We start from the raw sequence: 19,115 nt of genomic DNA, 5'->3' as shown, positions 1-19,115 counted from the left end.
GGGGAAATAGGATAACGGTGCAGTGTAAGAAACGGCTCAGTGAGGAGAATCTGGTATCCATCTCATCTTCCTTTTCTACTTATTACTACGACAGTGTGCTAACATCCTGGATCCTGGAGTTTGTGAGGTCAAGACCTGATCCTTGGGTGGCCAGCGTGGCCAGGGCAGAGGGCAGGGTTCGAGGTGTACCTGTAAGTGCGGTATCCATGAACCAAAGAAGACAGCAAAGGTGTGCTCTGAGGATAATTTCAAATCCAGATAGAGTGGGCTGAGAACAGAGGGAGGCGAAGGGGCTGCAATCAGCCTTCACTCCAGGGACGTGGGGATGACTCGAGCTGTACTTTCCTAGGCACCTAATGCTTGACCCACAGGTAGGGAGGGAGCTATTCCAGGTGCTGAGCCAGTGTGAACAGAGATGAGGGGTGGGTGCAAGGAATTCCTGACCTACTATCACTCATAACTGCTCAGCTTTTGCTCCTCTGTTTGGCATCCACATTCAGAAATCTGACATGAGAATTAATGATAAAATGTCCTTGAAAAAAAATCAGTGCGGAAGGACATACTTGCCATAGGACTGGCAATGTACAAATTTAAAATAGTGAAAAATCCCATTTATTAGAGAAAAAGTTTCATAGGTACCGGGACCATGCAGGGTTACTGTCCCTGGGAATGCCGTGTTTGTAATTCTGAGTGAGAGAGAGAGAACCAGCACCTGATCAGACTGGGACGGGATGACTAGGAATGTGCTCAGTGAGGCAAATCACCTCACATGCCCAAGACGGGGCCAGACAGGGTGGATTTTCAGGTTGCTACCTTCCAACTCTAAGAGCTACGGCAGTGGTTGAACCTGCATAAGACTTCTATCGTCTTACTGGCACCCTCTTATTTAGTCATCATCTTATTTTCAGTTTGTTTTAGACTTGTGTTCTTGCAATAGTCTTTTGCCACCTGATTAATTGGAAATTATTTGACAGTCAGAAGGAGGCTGACATTTGCTTCCATCGACACCAAAATGTAATTAGGTATGTATTAATATGGGAGAGGGGGTGTAAATTAAATCTGGCTCTTAAGTCTAGAGATAGCTAGGAAACAAGAGTGTTACAGCTGAAAAGCACTTTCCCCGTTGTGCAATAAAGGGGTTTTTCTGAGCAGAAATATTAAGAGGAAATTTTCCAACCATAAAATGTGTGTTCACAAGAGAAGGAGCATAATTGATAGAATCTATGGATTAATTAGGGTGAATGCTTCTTTTTATTCAAAATAAACTAACTTTCCTTGACAAGCTTCTGACTTCGATGACACATTGAAGAAATGGGAATTCTCTCCTAGGAAAAGTTTCAGCTCTTTATAAACATAAAGACATCTACCAGGCCATTTATTTGTGAGGCCAATTTAATTATAAGGACTCATGCACATCGCTGCCAGAGGTGAGCACCTCAGAGAATAAAAATTCCCTATTTTGAGCAAGTGCCCGCTCATCGGCATCTACTCCACACCCTGCTTTCCTTTACCTGGTGCCTGTTGGATATAAACATTGGATAGCCAAGAGAACCAATGAATACACGTATTACGGCCATCAACCCAAGGTACCGCTAGGAGATTTGCTGCTGTGGCATCACGATTCTGGCATGGATACCTGCCTCCTCGTTTCAGTCCATGGGAAAAAGTTGAGGTTTTGAAAAGTTTCTCCAGCTTAAGGTAGCAGAAGGCTGCACCTGGCTCAATGAATCCAGGAAGGGGAGTGAACGCTCTGCTGCTGCCTGAAGAGTAGAAACTCTCAGAAGCCTTTATTCTCTACTCCAGTTCCTCCACCTACCTGGGTTGAGAGGATAGATCCCAGAGTAAGGACTGGCCTCCAGGCAGTTTGTGCCAACATCAGAAGAGTCTTCTGCATAGCAAAGCTTCTGGGGAGGCAGAGTTACCTCAGAACACCTGTAGTACCTGCAGAGAGAGTCCAGGACCCCTACACATGTTGTTCTCTAAGACCAGACGAAAATGGTCCATGATTAGGTCTGAGTCCAAAATCAGAGTATTTTAGTGGAAGATTTAGGTATAAAACAGTGATGGCTTTATCAATCGTGCTTGAATTTCCACACTTTTTATTTCCTGTTCAGTTCCTGGTCTGTGCAGTTCTTTAAATGGGTCCAGCTGGCCTTGATGGATTTTCCACTACACCTGAGCTCAAACCCAGTGGAGAGGGCAAGGCTGGTGAACACCAGTGCATCCTACCACACCGCAGTCGTATTCTTGCCCCAGTTCCTTGAGAGTGAAGGACTGTTGGTAGTATATCAGGTTTTACTCTGGCCCATACTTCGTCTTCTTCCCAACACTCTCAGTGTTGACATCATATGCATAGAGCCTTCTAGGGTTCATGAGAAAATTTGAGTCTTCTCTTTCTCTAGCTTTTATCCAGTCTGGCTATCCAATCCTTTGGCCATGCATTTGGTTATACAGGCTCCCTAGCTTGAAATACGCTGACACTGAATCTCCCCATCACACACATTCCTTGTCAGTCTCATGCTGGCTCTGCGCTGTAGTCTTCCATTGGCCGTCTGTCTCTGCCCCTGTCGTTCTCCTTGAAGTGTATGTATTTATAAGGCAGGGGCTGGTCTCTGCAATGCTCCTTGTGCAATGCTCAGACCAGCATACATTACCTCTGGCCAATTACCTTGAGCTAGGGCTGCCCACTTCTTGTCACAACTATGAAAGTGTGTGCAAAGTGTACCTAGCAGGGACTGAAGACCTGCAAGTGACTCTTCTTCCTAGATGATAGACATGCCTTCTCAACAGCAAGCGTTTCATTGTGTATTTATATTCCATGTTGTTCCAGAGGGATCCAAGGCACTGTCCTGGAACACGGACTGTGACAACGTTGAAGGAGAGGAGCCCTTCCTCACGGCTTTTCGCAGAGCAGAATGACCAGCTGATGACAAGATAAAACTTTATAATTGCATTTTCATCTATTTCCACCTTTTGGCTCACTCATCATTTTCTTCCTGTTGACTTTCCTAGCTTTTTCCTGGCTTTTTGTCCTTGTCTCCCAAATCTCCAAATAACAGCTACTCACATTTTCTCTGTATCAGGTGCTCTGTTGAGAGCTTGAGATACGTCACCTTCTTCTTTTTATTTATTTTTTCTTTTTAGGGCCATGCCTATGACATATGAAAATTCCGGCTAAGGGTCTAAATGTAGCTGCAGCTGCCAGCCTGCACCACAGCCATGGCAACACCAGATTTGAGTTGAGTGTGTGACCTACACCACAGCTCATGGCCATGCCGTATCTTTAACCCACTGAGCAAGGCCAGGGATCCAACCCGCATCCTCATGGATACTAGCCCGTCTCTTAACCTACTGAGCCACAATGGGAACTCCTCCATGATCTTCATTAAATCTCAGAATGGCCCTGTGATATGAGTAATGGGTTCTGATGGATCCATTTTAATGATGAGGAACTGAAAATCAGAGAGACTAATTCTCTTTCTTGAGGTCACACAGAGTAAGAGAAGGAGGATGGGAATTCTCCTGCTGATCTTTTGTCACACTGATTACCATACTGTGGGAATTAGTGCCCCATGGGTGAGGGACATTTGAATGGAGGTGGCAAGAGTACCTTGGGGTGGTGGGGGGCAGGATAACTGAAAACCATCTCAGTCAGGAGTTTCAGGACTTCCTGAGTGAGCTGCACACAACAGACACTCCGTCATCAGACCACGGTGAACTGTCCCAATCAAGTCCTAGAGACCGTCTTCAGGTAAAGGCACAGACACCTTTTTGGGGCCTCTCTGGATGTGAAACAGCCTCAGGAGAGATTTTATGGAAGCTGTAAATGCAAGGGTATGCTTAGAAAGGCATTTGGGCCACACTAGTTGGAGGAGGAGAAAGACACCATCATGCTTATCAAGAACCTTGTTTGAAATGAGCAAATGAAAATTGGGGGATTTTAATGCCAGTTTTCTAGGCTTTACCAATATTGTTCATAAGTCACACTGCCACGGTTATTGGATTTAAGTGGAATACCAAAATGCCTACTGCTTTGCAAAGACCGTAATTAAATTGGACTTTCAAAGGGAATGGTCTTTTGTTGAGTATTGCCATTAGAGGAAAAGGTTTCTACAGTTTTCTTTTATCCTATAGGAAAAATGCTAGGGATTCTTCATTATTGAATAAGCGTAATTGAATGGCCCTAGTGCTAGTTACTGTAATAGTGCTTTAAACCAGCTGTATTAACTGAGAACAATATGTAATGTACAGTAACAACGATGCAATACAAAGGGGCATTCAGGCTCCCAATAGCTTTGTTTTAGAAACAGGGAGGCAGATTTTGTTATAGTACTCTCTTGGTGGATGATTTAAATACTGTAGTGGTTTCCTGATCACTGAAGACTTCGAAGTTCATTTACTGATAGTGTGGACAAAGTAAATCTTTTTTTTTTTTTAATTCTTGATGTTTTGATCAAGATGGCTCATTCAGCCTTCTTAACGTCTTTTGTTTGTTCTGGGAGGGAGTCAAGCTCATGCATACTACTGCAATGATACTACCATTGATGAATTATACACAGTATTTTAGGTCTCAAGCATATGTCATCTGGAAATAAAACTCAGTTTTTCATTAGATTGAATGCATATTCACCTCCTAGCCTACTTTGCCAATAAAAGCAGCTACTGTGGTGGGTGACCTGCCAAGTTACACCTCATATTCTCTGTAAAGTCACATTCCTATATTTTATAGAATTTCTACAATATACAATGGGCGGCTCATTCAATAACGCGGGCAGGGAGATTAGAAAAGGGAGGAATGAAAGAGAACAGAAGGAGGTGGCTTCGTTGATTATAGCTTTTTATCCTCAGTGGCTAATGGGTCCAGCCTCCCTTGGTCCTTTGTCTCAAATGCATTCATGCCATCTTCTGCTCAGAGCAGTGGCTGCCCTCTGCCAACTCTCTGTGGCTCCAAGTCCCTCCCTGGGAACAGGCTGTAGCTTCCCAGTTCCTGTGTTTGTGATACCACAGAGCTTTGCTCCTGCCAAGCCCTGAATGGCGTCTTTGTAACAGCCCAAGAGATATTTAAGATGCTAAGAGAACCACATCACTAAAGAATGTCTTTAAAGAGAGGAAAATGAAATGACCAATAAAAGAAGAATCTTCACAAGTTCCTATTGTATCTTTGAAAAAGAAGGGCCGATGTATTTAGGCCTGACTCCTCCAGGCCCGGGGGAAGTTGCCAAGCTCTCCCCCCAACCCTCCGGCCCCCCATGGGAGCCAGGCTGGAATCTAAGTCCAAATTAATGACTCTGCTTCTAAGCTGAGGAAGAAGCAAGGAAACCACAGCTGTGAGTCTCAGCTCACAGGGGATTTTTCTTTCCAACGCAGCCAGTGTAGAGTCTCTGAAATTATTTGATTTGGGAACAGGATAAAAAATTGATAATATCTGATTTGTAGATTAGCCCTGAAGGGGGAAATACTAATTTCAAATATCATTCATCTTCCATTTTATCTAGTCTCTTCAAGCTGTAATGAAATTAACTGAGGACTGAGTCCAGCTTGAGGAAACCTCAGAGGCATTTGCACATTGAACTGGCAAATTAATCTGTGAACAGCCCACAGTTCAGCATTTATTTAGTCAATATTCAGTGAATAATAAAGGTTGAAAGCACATTTTTTAATTTGTCCATTTATTCATTGAAATATTTTCAGTCAAGGCTACACCTTGAGATTTATTTCTCATTTCCAAAACCATGAATTTTCAACCTAATTGCCATTTATCTTTCTCTGACTAAAACCTGAACTATTCAAGTAAATGTATTTACAAGTTAAACTTAGCAGACTGATTTGGAAGGAGAATTAGAATAGGGCTCAGGAGATAAGAAATATGTTCAGTTCAGTGGAGGAATTTATCATGGAATGTTCCCAAAGAGTTATGTAATTAATATAAAATGGGATATTATACAATAAATAGAGATATAAGCTTTTTAAATTGTGCATAAAAACGGGATCTTAGAATCCGAAGATCATCGCAAAGTTTCTGCTTTGGGTGTGTATACATATTTGATATAATGATTGCATTTTATGTCATCCAAACACTCTGGTGAAGCCAATAGGTAAAATGAATTCTTCAATTTATTCAACAAATAGTGAGGTCCTATAATGTAATATTTATTGCATGGAATTGGGAACCAATCTACTGGACCTGAGTCCCAGCTGTACCTCTTATCATCTGTGTGAACTTGGTCAATTCACAACTCTTTGAGCCTCAGTTTCTTATCTGTATGGTGGGAATAATATCACTAAGTCATTGACAGGGTCATTGCCAGAAATGACATAATACATGTACATCGACCAGGGCAATGCCCAGAATTTAGAAAATCCTTTATGAGGAATTATTGAGGTTGCTACACACCATGCTAGGTGTGTAGGCATTTGACATGGGTAAGAACAAATTCCACTTCCAATGAGCTCACATACAGTCAGGGAGGAAGGTGAATAAACCATGAAAACAACACAGTATTACAAATTTCACACTAGAATTCCAAATGAAGCCCAAAGGGGGAAAGCAAATGAAGACTTTAGAGAAGAGAAAACTAGCCTTGTGTGCCCGGAAAGCAGCCGTTACTTTTCCGTCCACACACGTGGAGAAAAATAGGTGGTAATTTTTCAATTATATTTGATAAATAGAAAATGATTGACTGTGTGAATGAACAGATGACTGAAAAAGTGGATGAATGGGATTCCAACCAGACATGAGGAATGGAGGGGTTTACCTCACGAATTCTGGGAGAATTCTTGTGATTATGGTTAAAGAAAACATTTACCTCTGAATCATCCTTGATCAGATGTTTAGAGCTGGAAGAGATATTAGACATAATTTCAACAGAAATGAAAGCCTCCAAAGAGCCTAGTTTCAAAGAATTCATTGTTAGGACAAGATCAATGTTCTCTCTGCTACATCCTGTGGTCTCTCTATAAGCTTCTCTACTGTAACTGATTCCAATTGGAGAAATAAGGTGCCATGGGTCAGGAAGTTTAAAAAAGAAAAAAGAAAGTGCTGGGGTGGATGAGGCCATAATGTTCCAAAAGACCAATGAGAAAGGATGCCTGAAAAGAGGCTTCCAGAGAGAGGGAGGCTTTAGATCATATTCTGAAATGACACTAATCATGAATCACTCCGTGCCCTGCTTTTATGAGCAGCGAGCAGAATGTGTCTTTGGTGCTCTGCTCTGAGAACCGTATCTTGGGATGACTTACATTCTAGGAAGGAGAGAGGGACCAGACCGGTCCCTGACCTTTAGTTTCCATCCTCCTCTGCTGATGGCAGAGCTTGAAGGATACCCTGCCTGCCACACAGTTTGAGAAGCCCTTTGAGTTCTGCCGAGTTACGACTTGTGAGGGAGGCGATCAAAGAGGATGTCCGGGATGCGTGCAGCCACCTCTCCTCCAGGCTCTTGGGTTTAATCTGGCTGCCGCAATTATTTATTTATTTATTTTGAGGACCGAACCTGCAGCATATGAAAGTTCCCAGGCCAGGGGTCTGCCACAGCCACAGCCACAGCCCCAGCAACACAAGATCTGAACTATGTCTGCCACCTATACCACAGCTCATGGTAACACCAGATCCTTAACCCACTGAGCGAGGCCAGGGGTCTCACCTGCATCCTCATGGATGCTAGTCGGGTTCGTCACTGCTGAGCCACACCTGGAACTCCATGCTGCACATTTTTAAAAAAATTTATTTATTATTTTTATTTTTTTCATTATAGCTAGTTTACAATGTCCTGTCAATTTTCTACTGCACAGCATGGTGACCCAGTTACACATACAAATATACAATCTTTTTTCTCACATTATCATGCTCCATCATAAGTGACTAGACGTAGTTCGCAGTGCTATGCAGCAGGATCTTCAAGGGGGTAGGGGAGGGAGTGGGATGGATGGGTGCTTGGGGTTAGCAGATGCAGACTATTGCCTTTGGAATGGACATGCCGCAAGCTTTTCATGCAAGAGTCAAGACTGCGCTCTGGAGTATCTGCTTCTAATCCCCTTGGTGAGTGGTCTCCTGCCTAGTAAAATCCTCCAGAAAAAGTGGAACTCAGAGTTCCCTTTTGGCACAGTGGGTTAAGGATCTGGTGTGATCTCTGTGGTGGCAACAAAAAACAAAAGAAAAGGAAAGTGGAGGTCCAGCATGGTGACCCACCTTTTATCTGTGCCAATGAGGACATAAATCAAACCAAATATATATGATGCTCACCTCGTACATGTTATAATCATGTAAGAGATAAGGCATTTTAGCACTAAAAAAAAAAAAAAGGAAAGAAGGTTGATTAGAAAAAGTAGAACAACATGTTATGACTGTATTTAGCCTTACAGAAAGGATTTTACACTGTCGTTATTTTTCTGACTTTGCCATGAACCAAGAAAAAACTGGGGCATGGGTCAGCGGGAGTTCCCCAAGTACTTCTTGCATCTGGTCTCAGGACCCAAAATTTAGACGCAAGAGGGATATTTGTGTTTCCTCGGCCTAACTGTCTGTAGCAACTGTTCACAGCTGACAGCTACTCCTCGGGACCAAGGACTTTATCACTCCCAGGACAGAGTCTGGCTCCCATCTTTACCCACATCCCTGAAGGCACTTCTGCGTGTTCACATTATTATTTGATCTTAGAACAGGTAGTCTTGCTTTCCACTGGCAGGCTGTGTTGGCCATGGGTCCCTGGCTGAGGCAGGACCAGTCATGGAGGTGGACTGTAATAGCTCCCACGACTTCCATCTGTAGATGCTAAGCCAGCCTGCACTGAACCTTGGCTGTTCTGCTCATGCTTTCCAAGTTAGCTCCCAAATGTATAGTTGGCACAAGAATCACGCCGGTCAGGGTGTCTGACTTTCATCAGCAGATTCTCGGCTATGGGATTTTTGTTGCTGTCTGTATGTGGCTTTGGAGCATGACATGAGCCTATAACCAAGTGCTTTCAGGCTCTCTGTTGTCTCATGATGGCAATGAAAGCAGGAAACGAAACTCCTTCTTTTGTCCTGTTCTCATGCAATTATTTTTTCCCTAATCCTTTGTGCATTACTTAAACTGTACCCTCAACTTCTTCCCCGATTCAAGGGATATGAGAGTTGGGATAAAAGTGGCTTCTGAAAGTCGATTGAGTTGTTACCTACAGAGACCAGGTAAAAGCTCCTCCAGCTGTAGGACTATTTGGTTTCACGTGTGTGGTCTTTGCCTTGAGTGCACAGAAGCTCTTGTTTGTGTGGCTGCAGTATAAAATGACAGCGACTCAGGAAAAAGGCATTAGTGAGAGGCAACTACAGTATGAGCAGGGCTTTGATCGTTGGTATTGTTTCTGTCCTGTTCTGCTTCTTTGATACACTTAGGTGCTCTTTGGTTTTGTTTTGGAAGAATCTATTCAAGAACATACTTGAGACATGTAAGTGGATTCATTAAAATGAACCTATTTTTCAGCCTTTGATTCTTTAAGGCAGGCAGAGTGTAGAGGCCACAAACTACCCAATGGACAAATGTCTGTGTCTTGCACTACATCAGAGTCCATTCGTTGGATGGATGGATAGTCTCATGGCCACCTCCAACTCGGAAAGGGACACCCCAGTATCGAATACGTGGCCACAACCATGACCTCCACTGCAGCCTTTTTCATAGCTTCCACAAAGTGGCTTGGTTTACAAGGCCAAAGAGAAGAAAAATTGGGGGGCCCCATTTAGAATGAGGGGGAACTAGGAATTATGAAACAAAATGGTGCCTCTTACTTTGTGATGGGTCTTAGGGCATCTGTTTCTTCATTCATTGTTTTGTTTTGGTTTGGTTTTGTTTTGGCTGAGCCCATGGCATGGGGAAGTTCTCAGGCCAGGGATCAAACTCAAGCCATAACAGTGACAATGCCAAATCCTTAGCTGCTGGGCTACCAGGGAACTCCCTATTCATTAATTTTAATCCAATAAACATTTCTCAAGCACCTACCACTTACTGAGTTCTGGGAACACAATGATAAAAAGCAGCTCCTGTCTTCAAGTCTAGTGAGAAGACAAGAACAGAGGCAAATTACATAATCTTGTAAGTGCTCAGTAGGGATGAGCAAGGAGGCTACAAAGAGAGCATGAAAGAGGGGGCTTGATGAGGTTTGAATGATAGATGCAAATTAGGCTGAGGGGTAATGAGATAGGTGTGTGTGTACAGACCAGAAAGGGATGGTGTCAACACTTTGGGGGTCCTAGAATTTCTCTTTCTAAATACTCATGTGTATGTCTTAAACTTCAAGAATAGCTTGAAGTTACAGATTACTAGGTTTAGAAAGAACATCTGAGCACATCTAGCTCCATATTTCAAGAATTAAAGCTAAAGGGTACACCACTCTGTGTCTCTGGAAATTTCCTAAAATTCTACAATGCACATGGGACAATCCCCTGACTTTTTCTCAAGTCCAGGGAAGGCTTAGGGGTAGTGAAACAGTGACAGCCTGGCCAAGTTTGTCCAGTCTCCACAATTCAAGGCAATGGGACTGAATTCTCCTTGGGGTTTCCACAATCAGCTGCACTTACTCTTGAGGCTATGAGAGGAAGAGTTCTCTCCTTCCCACGTTCCCCAACCCCACCCTCCACACTAAAGATGCTTCGCTCAAGTTCAAATCTGAAGAGTGTTACAGGTCTTGGTCTACAAGTGTATTCTCAGTTTGCTTTTCTTTCCTTCTTTTTTCACCATGTTTCTGTCGCACTTTGTTGTGTGTGGAATCTGTTAAATCAGTGCATTACCTTCTGGCTCTCACACAGAGCCAACCACCTGCTGAAGACAGGGTATCCTCTGCAAGCCTCTCAAGTGACGGCTAACTTCAGGAAGATGCACCCTGCAAGGCATGGAGATGGGGTGGTGTCCTGCGTGTCTTCCAGATGACTGTCTGTTTCTCTTCCATAACATAAACAGCAGATGACCCACCAGCACTCTTAAAATAAACACAATCATATCATTCCAAATGTCCCCCCTTCTTAGATAAAGTCCTCTACCATTCTTCTGGGCAGTCCAGTGACTCTCTCTGTCCACCAGTGCACTGACCATCCTTCCTGGTGGCTTGCACACCCAGGTACAGGATCATCAGACACCCTACCTACTATTCCTTGATTCCCTGACCTCTAATAAAAAGTCCCTCCTCCACTTCTGCTGTCCACTTCCATGATGATTTCCTAGTACGTATCATTACCAGTATCGCACTCCCTGCAGTATCTTTAATTAAAGCATTATCTGACCCAACCTTTCATTTTTCCAGCACACTTAATCTGGTACTTCACCAATATGACTTCAACTACACTGAGACCTCCAATTCATTTGTCCTACCCCTTTGTCAATGTCCATCCCTCCCTGCACCTCCTACCCCCTGCCCAGCCAGCTTAGATTTCATGGTCTGTTACTATGGTGACTCCCTAGCTACATCCTCAGGGCCCCTGCCCCTCTGCCCCTCTATTGTACCACTATTTTGGTCAAATCCAACTCTTAATTATATGCCCATACCTGACCAGTTGAATGTGGTCTGGGAGAGATTATCTAATAATGCTGCCTGTGCTGGAAAAATTGTATTACTTTAAAATTCTTTTTTTTTTTGTCTTTTTTGCTATTTCTTGGGCCGCTCCCGCGGCATATGGAGGTTCCAGGCTAGGGATCAAATTGGAGGTGTAGCCACCAGCCTACACCAGAGCCACAGCAATGCAGGATCTGAGCCTCATCTGAAACCTACACCACAGCTCACGGCAACGCCAGATCCTTAACCCATTGAGCAAGGCCAGGGGTCGAACCCGCAACCTCGTGGTTCCTAGTTGGGTTCGTTAGCCACTGCGCCACCAAGGGAACTCCTACTTTAAAATTCTTATTGCAAATGTTAATGAGTTTTCAGGGCTGGTCAGCAATGGTAAGACAGCTCTTGGCTCACCTCTCTCTCAAAGCCCATTCACACTTTCTCTCCCTCCTTATGTGTTCAACAGCTCCTCTACTACCACTCTCAGCTGAAGACCCTACTTCTTTACATTGAAAAAATAGACATAATTTATAGAGAAGTTACTAATGTTTTCATTAGAACTCTGCCCCCTTGTAACCCTACACCAGGAGCTTGTTTTATTATCCACTTTCCAGTTACCAAGGCAAAAATCCTGGAAGCCATCCTTGGTTCCTCCCTTTCTCTCATCCTCCACATTCATCCAGAAAATTCAGATCAGTAAATACTCATGATTCCACTTTCAAAATATACTTTGCTACCCAACAAATCCCACCTTCTACACTATACCCAAGTCAAACATTTTTGGGGTCTCATTAAGCCATGGTTGTCTACCGAATTAGTTGGAGTTAGATTTGCCTAACCTAAACCCCCAAATGTCAGTGGCTTAAACAAAACACAAATTTACAGGTTTTCATCCGAGGCAGTGTGGGTTCTTTTCCAGACCATTACAATAAAGCGAATAGTGCAATAAAGCGAGTCACATGAAAGTTCTGGTTTCCCAGTGCATAAAAAAGTTATGTTGATACTACAGTGTAGTCTCTTAAGTGTGCAATAGCATTATGTCTAAGAAGCAATGTATATATCTTAGTTAAAAATACTTTGTTGCTAAAAATACCAAAAGTATTACAACAGTAACATCAAAGATGGCTGATCACAAATCACCAAAACAAATATAATAATAATGAAAAAGCTTGGAATATTTTTAAATTACCAAAATGTGACATAGAGACATGAAGTGAGCAAATGCTGTTGAATAAATGTCACCCAATAGTCTTGCCCAATGCAGGGTTGTTGCAAAACTTCAATTTGTATAAAGTGCAATATGTTTGAAGCAAGATAAAGCAAAGCCCAATGAAGTGAGGTTTGCCTGTATTCTTCCACACAGAATCCCATCCTTCTACCTTCTTGCTCTGCATTCCTAGAGTAACCCCATGGCCCAAGACGCCGATATCACTGGTTGGCCATCATGTTCACACCCCTGACCACAGACAGGAGGAAAGAGCAAGGGCCAACGGGACTCTGACTCCCTCTCCAGCTTCTGATTACACCCCACCAGCGACTCCTTCTTGAAGGACAGAAGATTAAATACCCTTTTCTAGGCAGTCACAGGACTGACCAGAAGAAGCACTGAATTTTTTACTGTGTAAGAAAGGAGACGTGATTTGGGTAGGTATGAACATTGCTCAACACATCTTGTATTTGCCTGACTGTTTCTACTTATGCCCCTCACCAATCTATTCTCCTAACAGTAGCCAGTGTGATATTTTAACTGACAAATCAGAATGTTACTCCTCCATTTAAATGATTCACTAGCTTCCCATAACAGTTAAAATAAAATCAAAGGTCTTTGCCATGTCTTTCCCGGTACTTCATGATCTGGCCCCCAAAGAACCCTCTAGTTCATCTTCATCATGTCCTTGCTCATTCCTTTCTAGCCGTGCAGTTTCTAAGACACCAAACTCATGGCCACATCGATTTCAGCACTTGCTGATTTTTCTCCCTAGAAATCCTCCAGTGTTTCCTCTCCTTCTCCTTGTTCATATTGCTGCTGATCTTTTATCTCCTCTAAGAGGGCCACCATCCTCTTATTGTCTGGTAATCCCCAGCCTCTATCCAACCTTTCCACAGCCCCACTGGGCACAATTTTCTCCATCTCGTGTGAATTCATATGTTCCTCTTTGTTCACCCATTACTGTCTGTCATCTGCACTGGCTTCTCGGCTCCATAAAGGCAGGGATCCCATGTGTCTTGTCTACCATCATATCTTCAATTCCTAGAATGGTGCCAGGGTAGAGTAAGATCTAAAATCAAACCAAAAAAAAAAAAAAAGCTGATTGAAAGAATTAATGAATTCTAATGTTGAGAGGTTTGTTTTGCTTAATTTGTAAAATCCAAAATGCTTGTTTAAAGAACATCTCTACAGCTCAGGAAAAACTTCAAAGATGTTCTTATTTATACCCTCACAATATATAATATTGTTTACAACATCACAGACATGGCAGCTGAATACATTCCAAACTTCAGCTCATTTCCTTGCAGAACTGAGGTGTACGGTACTAGCAGGTATGGGGTTGGCCATGAGTTTACTTGGGTGTACTGGTTTTCCAGAAGGCATCAGAAACAATACAACTAGCAATTTGAAACATCCTGTTGAATGTATATCAATTGAACACATATGTGCATTTTAATTGTGAAATGTGCATTCCATTTAATTAGATACGTAATTAGATTTCCTTTGTGATTTTTAGCTGTGCACTTTTATTTGTACAAAAGACTTCTTAAATTCAAAAACAGTTGAAATAAATTCTGTTATTTAAGGCAAAATTTTTTTAATACCTCAGTTGAGAATGTAGTCAGAAAGACATTAAGCAAAATATAATACAGACAAAAAGAAAAATATTTCTTCAGCAAGAGGCATGCTGTCATGTTCTTTAGATTACTGAAATCCAGCAAATTGGATAGCCTACAAGAATCCAAAAACTAATACCAGCCTTAGTCCCTAGTAAGTTTATGTAAAATCATTGACCCTGATCCAAGGATAGACCTCTTTAACACAATCAATACAGGTGCAATCAGATAAGAACATTCTACTGTTTTATTAAAGTGCATCTAATTCAAAACTCAATAACCCTCACACATCCTTAATCAGGGAAGACATCCTGGGAGGCTTTTACATGAGTGATCTTAAAACTCAGGCTCTCGGCTTGTTAGCAAGATTATCTACAGAAAGATGTTTCAGAATTCGGTTTATTTTCCTTTAACAGAATTCTTTTCGTCCACCTTTCTATTTTTGACTATTGTAAATATGCTAAAGTTTTCCTCCCGTCTTCCCCTAAAACGGAAAGAATTCTTCGTTGAAAAACAGATCTGTATTCCCAGGAGCTGGAGAGACCCGGGGGACAGGGTCCCTGTCTAGAGATGCTAACAGCATCCTGGCTCCCCAGCAGCAGCGCCCTGGGAGAATTCCGGGGAATTATGTAGCCGAGAGACAATTATCTTGTTTCTAGAAATAATTTGAATCGAAACAATACGGTGGGAAAAAGGCAGAATGACCCCAGAGCGCAGGCCAGCGCGGGCACTATTTATTTCGTGGGGGCACAGTCTGGGGCGACCTTCCCCTCGCTCAGCAGCAACGTGTGACGAATTGAAATTTGGAACATTGAGGGAAGGCTTGATTGATCTACATTTTGACAACCTGAAGCCCACTGAAAATAGACGAATAATATTTAAGTTTTTTTTTTTTAAACTAGACACTTTTCTCAGCTGGGTCAGTCATTTGCTAATTCCTAGCCCAGCCACCTGCAAGAGGCTCAAATCCATCATGAGCCGTGCACTCAGCCCAGAGCTCAGACCCGCCCTGGGACTGAGCTGCAGTCAGCAGCTTTCTCTTTGCAAATAAAAAGGCAGGACATTCTTGTTAGAATGCCTCTGCACAGACGGGCTCCTTTGACCTTTTCCAGGGTAAAGTGCAGTAATGGGAACATTTCCCCCCAAAGCACATCTTGGCAGTTCTTTATCTGCTACCTTACTTGGCTCTTCTCATCCTCTAGTCGTGCAGGTGTGTAGAGAACCTCAGGTTTGATCAGAATCAGACATGGTGGTTGGGAGACTTTCTTCATTAGGATCTACTCACATTACACACCGTCTTTCCCCATGTTTTTATTTGAGCAGTCTCTCCGTCTGTCCTTCTCTCTCCTCTCTCCGTCTGTCTTATTGCAGTATGCAAAACAATTGCTTAATAATCTTCCTGGAGTGATCAGTGTGGTTGAGAAACAAGTGGAGCATTTATGATCTGTTTAGAATTAACCAACCAATTAGTTTACTTATTTATTTACAGAGAGCCGCTTGTGCCTGGAAGTGTGTTAAGCTTTGGACAGACTCAAAGAAAGCATGTTCCCTGCTCCTTAGAGACACAGAATTCAGTAGGAGAATGGCAAGTGGAAAGAAGAAATTACACAAAAATAGGAGAGTGCTTTGCTGAGGAAGAAAAAAGAACGAGTATTAGGTCACATAGGTTGCACCCTGCCACTACCCCAGAGGGCATAAGTCAGCTAGATTCCAAAGTGAATGGCTGTAGGACTGGCACCCACCTGCTTTGTGTAGTGAGCAACCTGGGCAACTCCATGGTGGTGGTCCTTGGGGGAGTAAATATTTCTCAAGAGAAGTTCTGGAGAGGGACTAACGTAAATGAAAACAAGATAGTAGAAAGAATAGGAATTAACCAGGTGATAAAGAAGGAGAGAGATATTCCAGACAGAGGGAGCAACACAGGGAATGCTCAGAGCCTGGGGAAAATCTCAGTGTTCATACGGACACCTTGTGGGTGGGAACCACTCTCAGAGAAACCACCTCCCCTGGTCCGATGACAACACGCTCTTGACATTGTAATGTTCTGCTCATGTCCTGGGAGGGAAGGGAAAGGTATAACTGGGCCAAACGTATTCGAGGGAGACGGGCTCTCCTAACATGATCAAGAATACTGTGCTGTACTCCTCAGAATTCCTGGAAGGAGATCATGGTGTTAGAAAGACCAACTGCAATCAGATGTTTGAAGCAGGACGTGAGATTTCCCAGGGTCTGTGAAAGTAACGAGAAGATCAAGAGAGCTTTGCTGCTGGGGGGGATGGCTGGGGGGAGAAGAGGAGATTCCCCGTCCCCCCCGGCCGCCACACACACCCATGAAAGCAGAGAGGGGAGGAGACTCCAGCCTGGGAGCTTCCTGAGAAGTTCAGCAGAGGAGCGGTTTGGGGAGCAGAGAGGCAGGAGGGATTTGAACCTGACCCTGTGGGGCATGGTCTCTGCCCCTGCTCTGCCAGGCTCTGTAAGGATCACAGGCTCACTATTGGGGTGGCGATTAAGTTGACCATTTCCATTGAACATAAAGAACTGGAGAGTCCTGCATTTCCCTGATGTGCTGGGTAGAGGACAGGGGAGCAACTGACAGCAGGGTGCCTCCTCCTGGCAGAAGCGGGAGAGATCTGCTTATCACAGGGCCCTGCGCCTGCCTTCCTGGCTCCCTTCCAGCCCTCAGCCTCTCTCCTTTGCTTCATAGTTGGAGGAAGCAAGGAGTGTCACCTCTACCATAGGGTAAAGGCTGCGAGGTTATCTGATTCAGATTGTGGAGAGCTTTGAGTCAGGTTTAAATCCTTCCACAGGCATTGCACCAAGTTCAAGGTTTTTAAAAACTGATTTTTAAACTAAAATTTAGATATTTATAAGTGCATACATATAATTTCATGAAGATGAATACAGAAAACTTTTGTGGGGCTTCCTCTCAGCTTAAGACACATCAAGAGCTTTGATCTCCCCAACTGCATTGGTCCCCATCTGCCCTGCCACAGGCACAGGACTGTCCTAGGTGTGCTGACACTTTCCCACGAACGTGATTAATCCATGATTCGCAGGTCACACCTGCTTTTGGAGGCAGGGAGAGGCTGGAGGTGGCCCAGATCTGTGGGAGGGAGACTCCTGGTGGTGGTTGTGGTCATGGTCATGGTTGGGTGGTCGTGGTGACACCCACAAGGGGCCGGGGGGCCGGGGGGCCAGGGGGTCCAGGGGTCCGGGGGAGAGCTCAGGAAAGTCAGGGGTTCCTCCACAGGAAGCTGAGGGAGGAGGACTGCCGTCACACGCACTCCTTGGCCTCTGGCTTAGGTGGACGCGTGATGAGGATGCCGTCACTGAGGTGGGGAATAGACACAAAAGAGCAGGGTCGAGGTGGGCGAATGTAATGGGTGCAGACTGAGACATTTGGACTTTGAGACGATGGTGTGACTTTTGGTGTAGGTGAGGATTTGGGAGTCCTCTGCCTTCAGAAATAACAGTAGCAGTACTTCAAACAGTGGCTAATATTTATACTAACATTTTTCTCAGAACCGTGCCTGTATCCACTCATTTAATCCACACAATGGCCCCGTGTAAAGAGGACCTGTGATTATCGCTAGTTTAATTTTTTAAATTAAAAGATCGTTGATTTACAGTGATTATGCCTAGACCAACGATTAAACAACTGAGACAGAGAGTTGAAATAACTTGCCCTTGGTTCGACCTTAAAATGTGGTAGAGCAGTCTACCACCAGAACTGGTGCCATTAGTCATGCCATTAATGTGGAAGTTTAATGTGCGGGATTAGAAGGGGTTTCTGAGAGAAAGGGAGAGGAAAAGGAGAAGATGGAGGATGGAAATATCTGTATTTCTGGTTCCTTAGAGGCTGTGAAGGAGACAATTCACTTTTAGGGGCGTGGCGAGGGAAGGGAGGGGCGTGGCGAGGGAAGGGAGGGGCGTGGCGAGGGAAGGGAGGGGCGTGGCGAGGGAAGGGAGGGGCGTGGAGGACAGAGAGGAGGGGCTTTGGGGAAGGGGCGGGGCCTGGCCAGAGGAGGGGAGGAGTGTGGGGAAGAAGGAAAGGGCGATGGAAAAGGCAAGAGCCTGGGGGCGTCTTCCTGGGCCTGAAGGTCCAGCCTGCCTCCTACTCCGTTATCCATACATCCCGAGATTAGGGATTAGCTCTGAAGGGACCCACGTGGCCTGTCTTGCTTCCCCACAAGCTCCCGAGTCCCCAGTTCAGAGTATCCGCCGGCAGCTGTTCAGAGTGTACCCAGGCATCAGCATACGGTTCTACTGCGGCCTGGGGAGCAGTGAGGACCAGGGGCGGATGGATTTGCCGTGCGTTTTTCTGTTCAGCCATTCATTATGGTGTATTCCCAGGTGGCATGCACGTTTCTGTGGGGTCAAAAGTTGAAAAAGGCTCTATTCCTTCTCAGGGCGTTTGGAATCCAGTTGGAAAGTTTGGAATATTTGGCTCCTAATGAACCATAGAAATATCATTGAAATATTTCCCTACCGCTAATCGTTAGGCTGAATCTGACAACGCTATTACAAGTTAAGATTTTTAAATTGTCTCCGTGAGTTAAGATAAACACACCCAGAATTCACAGGCAAGAGACACAGTGCAGGGCATTAATGCCCAGAAATGCCAAGGACGGTCTAATTTTAGAAGAAAGAACCCAGTGTCCGAGAGCCTGGGGCAGGGCTGGAATGCCTTCGGTCTGAGCCAAAAGTGCCCCAGCTCCACCCCACCCCACCCTACCCTATTCCACCCCACCACACCCCTCCCCTCCCTGACCCCAAAGAGTT

General features: G+C 44.2%; 1 long non-coding RNA gene across 1 annotated transcript; it reads right to left on the bottom strand.

Moving 5' to 3' along the window:
* On the bottom strand, positions 12,394 to 15,777 carry LOC102165231. The gene is made up of 2 exons (XR_300604.3): positions 15,510 to 15,777; positions 12,394 to 13,786 (listed from the first exon to the last, which is right to left on the bottom strand). It is a non-coding gene; the product is annotated as an uncharacterized LOC102165231 (long non-coding RNA).

The sequence above is a fragment of the Sus scrofa genome, chromosome 1, assembly GCF_000003025.6.
Source record: "Sus scrofa isolate TJ Tabasco breed Duroc chromosome 1, Sscrofa11.1, whole genome shotgun sequence".
NCBI lineage: Eukaryota > Metazoa > Chordata > Mammalia > Artiodactyla > Suidae > Sus > Sus scrofa.
This window is presented reverse-complemented; position numbering and strand designations above follow the sequence as displayed.